The following is a 5,901-nucleotide window of genomic DNA, read 5'->3' as shown; positions in this document are numbered from 1 at the left end:
CGGACTTGATGATCTGCTCAGGTCCCTTCCGACCCTATCAACTATGAAACTATGCAGGCTATTACTGCAATCAGTGGATGAATAGGATCCCAAACTGCAGCCCTCCAAAATCATGAGATACGGCTTTTTATCACATGGAGCTCCCACATAGCTTCCACCCCAGTGCCACCGCCAACTCAGTGGTGAAGGTAGACACTGCTTCCTTCCCTTGAAGCAGTAGTATGGTGGCTCGCTCTCTCCTTTTGGATGGGTAACGGTTCTTCAGCAATAAGATTGCGGGTGGCCAAAGCTGCACACTCCTGCTACACAAAGCCCTCTGGTGGGTCAAGTTAGCAGAAACCCTACAGAACAGTAGGATCTGAAAGCTGATGCCCTCATTGAGATGGATTCATTCACACACCTCAGCTGTTTCAGGCTCTCTACAAACTTGGGCAGGCGCTGGTGATCACTCAGGCATTGGTTATGCTCTGGTCACATTTTTGAGCTTCTCCTCTTCCCAAACGAGGTTTAAAGATTTACTTTGAAAAAAATGAGATGCTGAAACTCCAGCATCCAGGATACTAGGCATGAGCCTGTAAGTCCCCAGTCCTTAATCTAGCGATGCCAGACAAACACAAAATAAGATGCATGCAGCTGAATTCTGAACAGAGCTGAATGGAAGCCAGCAGTTCGTGAAGGAGCACAGAACAATGCTATTGATTTTTATAAAATATTCCAAACGAGTTGTCACAGCCCAGGGAGACTCCATCAAGTGGGCATTGACCAGGCTGCTGTTTTTGGTCTTGCTCCACAGGGTCTATCTGCTTTTAAACTCCCTGTTGGTCTGAGTAAGCCTTTTTGATACACAAGCTGGACCCTACCATGGAAATGGGAATTTGCAGCTCCATTATTGTAGGTGTCTAGGACCAGTTCTGAGCTCTTCTAAGAAGGTGTGTGCATAAGCTCCTGAGACCTCCTGCCTTGTGGGCATTCTGCCTTTACAGCCCAGCTTTTCAAGGACACTCGACAGTGGATGCCAGTGGACATGCAGGTTTTGCGGGGATTTCAAAACAGTCACTCTGTACTTTCGCTAGCACAAGAAACAAGGACCAAGACAAAATAATGAATGCCTCCATGCGTTTCCCTGCCTTGGTCTTCTCACCACACTGCAGCAATCCCTGGGATTAAATCTGAGTTTTCTAGGACATCCAGCATCACCCTCTTGCAGGTCATATCTTCACCTCTGAATCATGAAAACTGGCTCATTTATGCACCCTACTTGCTTCCGCTGCTTCTCCTTTTCTCTCTCAAATTATTGTTGAGAGACTCTTTCTATTCAAAACTTCAAGTCTCCTTCGTCAGGTAACTCTCTGATCAGCCTCCTCAGGTGACCAGCATACTCCATCAGGTAATGTTTGCTTCAGTACCTCTCCCCAGAGTTCAGGCTTGGAAAAAATAGTTTAGGCTTTGGTTTTCTTCCAAGGAGCGATGGACGTTCATCCCAGCCTGGAAATAAGAGACAACCAAGGGCAGAGAGGGCCCTTTCAAAGTGGAATTTGCCAGTTGGCCTAAATCTTGGGCACACCCAGAATTCATCAGATGGGCAGTCACACCTGGTATGCACTAATTTATTAGGAGAGTAATAAAACAAGGCAAGCCTGAACATGAAACCTGAATAAAGGATACGCTTGGGTGGGGTGAGACTGCAAAGTGACACAGATATTGGTCACCCTTGTGGGTAGAAAGCAGAAACCGTAACGAAGCTTGGCAGGTTGAGGGAAGAGGGAGTGAAGAGATTTTATTTTTCCAGGTGGAAAACCAGTCTGCTGAGCACGAGACAGGAAAGGAGTTTGAATTTCTGCCCATTACATTTTAAATGTGCTGCAGTCCCTTAGCAGGTGGCTGGTTTCACAGGGGATGGGGTTTTCAGGGAAGAATTTGAAAACATGCAGCCTGGTGCACCGAGCAAGTCTGGAGACGGTGGGGAAGAGAGTGGGAGACACAAACAGAAGGAGGAGTGGCGGTCCAGTAGGTACAAGATGCAGAACAGAGGCAACAGGAGGTGGTAAGAAATGAAGTAAGCAGGCTTTAAACACAAGGCATACAAGGGCTGCTGGAACTTAGAAATAAGGCAAGAGTAACAAGTGTGATGGCTCTGCTACAGAGTTACAGCACGGGGAGATGTTCCTCTTCCGAGGCTTGTGAAAATAAGCAAATGATAAAACACCCTCAGTACCATGCTGCTCAGTACAGTGTAATTAGATACCTCCCAAATCCCTCTCTGCCAGTGTATTTCTGCCCTGCCAAGCATTTTTACATATAACTGCATATATTGTATGCCTATACTACACCTAGCACTTGATTGAAGCCTCTAGATGTTATCACATTACCAGTGATACGCAGTAACAGCAGGCCATGTCTTTGTGAAGCTGTTGTTTCACCGCCAATGAGAACTGTGGTATAGATGTCACAAGCTCAGCTTTATTTTGTGGACGCCCAGATTTTGAGTTATTTACAATAAAGAGGCACACTAGAGACACTGGTGTCAAGCTAGATGAGACTTAGCTATGAACTGAAATCTGTTTACACGTTTCGGTCAGTCAGCAAGAATCAACAGAGTGGCTTGGCACAAGCCACCACAAAGGAGACATCAGAGAGACTCCTGCATGGTTAAAATAAACTAAATTCTTACCTCTTGCAAATTAAGAGATGATAAAGTAGCAACGGTCAGCTTTTAAAGGTGTTTAAGTGTACAACTGAGTGTTCAGTGCCTAAATACCTTTAACAATCTGCCTCTCTACAGTAACTGGATCAGATGAAGCTCTACAGCCCACTATTAGTTTACCTCTTTTCTATCTTCTTAAATTTTCTATTAAATAAGACATTGGCTATATTTACCATTTGTTTATGCTTCACTCTGTCTTCAGACCCCATTCAGGACTTAGGCCTCTATTGTGCTTGGTGCTGCCCAGACTTACGTGCCAGCTCTACAGATCTTACAATATAAGGAACAGGTAGATTCAACAAATAGCATGGGGAAGCCCAAGGTAATAGGGTAACTGTTACAATAAATGATGAACAGTGGTCCATGCAGTGCTCATTTGGGACAACTCTCCAGTGAAAACTTTCTTCAGAACCTCCCCTATTATATTTTATAATCTCTAATCAAATCTGGAGCAGATTTTTTTTTCTTTCCTATCATAGCTTAAATTTATATTTAAAGAGAGAGAATGTTATCCTTTTTTGCACCAACTGTATAGTTGGGAGGGACATAGACAAGCTTTCGGGTACCCTTCTACCCATCCTCAGGACTCAGGAGTTGGCCATCCATATGCTCTTTAACACGAGCAAAACTTTAATCATCTACAGAGTGGTAGCATGGAAGAGCTGCAGTCATAGATGTTGTAGTTACTGTACAAACACAGAAACAGACAGATGGCTCTCCTTCCCCATATATTTAGTTTAATAAAAGATATTACCCACAAAAATCCATGCCTCTTGCATATGGACCATCATGGCTACAATATCACAGCACAGTATCGCTTATATTTAAACTCATTTAAATTAATGTCAGCCACAATATGCCTGCAAGCCCATATTTCAGACTCTTATTCTCCAGAATTCTACCTCAATGAGTTATGAGGAAAAACCTGCACATATCTACAGTCTCCAAAATTCCAAGGACTTCATACAAACGCTAAGATCTCACCATCCGTCCCTTGTGTTCTGTCTCCTCTATGCAGGGATCCCAGCGTAGGCAATAGCAGCATGGGAGGCAAGCACCTCACCCTGAAGCTTCCAAGAAGAGCTAGCTCAGGGGTGGGCAAAATGCGGCCCACAGGACAGATTCTATCCAGCCCACGGGGCCCCTAAAAAATTTAGAAAATAAATATTAATCTGCCCCTGGCTGCCTGTCATGTGGCCCTCAGTGGCTTGCCAAAACGCAGTAAGTGGCCCTCCACCCAAAATAATTGCCCGCCCCTGAGCTAGCCAGTTTATCAGTCCCAATCTCCTTCCCCATCCTGTACCAGAACTGACCTGCAGAACCTCTCCCAGTCCATCATCTGCAAAGAACGTGGCATCTTTGTGATGTGAACTAGTGGCTTATAATTATCCTTTTTGTATGCAACAGCATTTTAATCTAGGACTCTGGATATGAAAGGCTAGTGGATTAACTCACTGAATTGCTTTGTATGTGGATTAGTTCTATATGTCAACCTGGACTTAAGCCAGTAAAATGAAGATGGAGGAGCAAGGTAAGTTAAGATACCTCTGGCTTTTGTAAATTTTGTGCAATATAGTGTGGGAGGGAGAATCGACTGTATTTAAGCACATTTTTTTTCCCCAGAAAACAGGGTTGTTATATCACCCCAATTTTTAATCTATGCAATCAAATCAAATCTTTGCAATTGAACCTAATCTATGCAATCTATGGTGTGGTGTTTTCCCTATAGCATCCCAGCATTCACAAGTCTGGTATATATGGGAATGATCTACTATTGAAATGAAGACACAAGAAGAACATGTTACACATAAACACTATACCACAACTATAGAACAGGAAGTAAAGGAGAGCTAAAATATTAAGAGCATGTTAAATAATAAGTTACAACTAAAATCATTTTGAAATCTTAACTCTACTGCAGTCCCCCAATCATTACTCTGCTATGTATTTTAAATATTCCCCCCCCAAAAAAAAATATGCCATCTGTGTCAGAAAGAATAACTTAGTTTCTATAGAAAGTTTTATTGCATGTCACTGCCACATCTGACATCAGCAATGATGACTTTAGCACTGAATATAATAAAACCTACATAATTATATGATCCTAGTCGGTACTACTGACCCCTTCTCACTTTTCCACCATATACAGAGGCAACAAATATCTGCTGAGGATGGATTCCATCAAAACAAGCCCCCCAGCAGGCTGACAGGAATTTAAGCAAGCAGTGGATGTAATGATGTTTGAAAGTCCTGTGGACAGACACAACTTAGCCAGTGGTGAAAGCCAACCCTGAAGCAGCATGCAAAGATCCTGTGAAAGATTATTCTTGGTGAAAACACCATAGGACATGTACAAAAAAATAATCATTTCACATTATTTAAGCACTACTTATTCAGTGCTGTACAAGGCAGGCAGTTCTCACTCTTAAGAGGTAACAGTCCTAGGTCCTGATCTTGGAAAGACTCAGGCAAGTGTTCAATTTGTGACCAGTCCCACTGAAGTAATAGATGTTGGTCAATGGGACTAGTTACAGCACAAAATCAAGCCCATGCATCTGTCTCTACATGATCTGGTTCCAGCTTAAACTTTTCAAGGGGTTTTCCTCTAACCAGAGAATAGGGACAATGCACTACATTTGGTAATGTCAACCAGGAAATCAAAGGGAAACTTACCCTCAGATATGCGTGAGAGACTACAGCCCAATTCTGCACATCACCCAGGAAGTGCTCTTTATTTTTGCTTATCAGATATATTTTAAGCTCCATAACATCCAAGGTGAATTTGTCCCCTCATTAATTTCAATGAGTTTAAATACAGGTTGAACAGAGGTATGTCACTGGAGGATGCTGGGTAGGTACAGCAGTGGTTTGCCTAGGATAGTGTTAGTATCTTGGTTTTGTTAAGGGATGATATCAGCTTCTTATTAAGGATCTGTATTAGGGTAGCTTTCAAAAGCCCAAGACAGACAAAATGTTTTCTCACTTGGTGGCTAGAGAACCAGGACACAAAGAGACTAGTGATTTACCCATAGTCGCATAGGAAGCCAGTACCAAAATCAAGAACTGAATGGAGACCTTCTAGACCCCAGCCCAGTGATTTACGTTATTCCAGGACACAACTTAACTTTCACATGAATGACACAAGCTACCACAGTTTAGATTTCCCTTACCACAAAGTAAGCTATGCACACAGTACA

This window comes from Crocodylus porosus, unplaced genomic scaffold (genome assembly GCF_001723895.1).
Source record: "Crocodylus porosus isolate Cpor-Errol unplaced genomic scaffold, CroPor_comp1, whole genome shotgun sequence".
Classification (NCBI taxonomy): domain Eukaryota; kingdom Metazoa; phylum Chordata; order Crocodylia; family Crocodylidae; genus Crocodylus; species Crocodylus porosus.
This window is presented reverse-complemented; position numbering follows the sequence as displayed.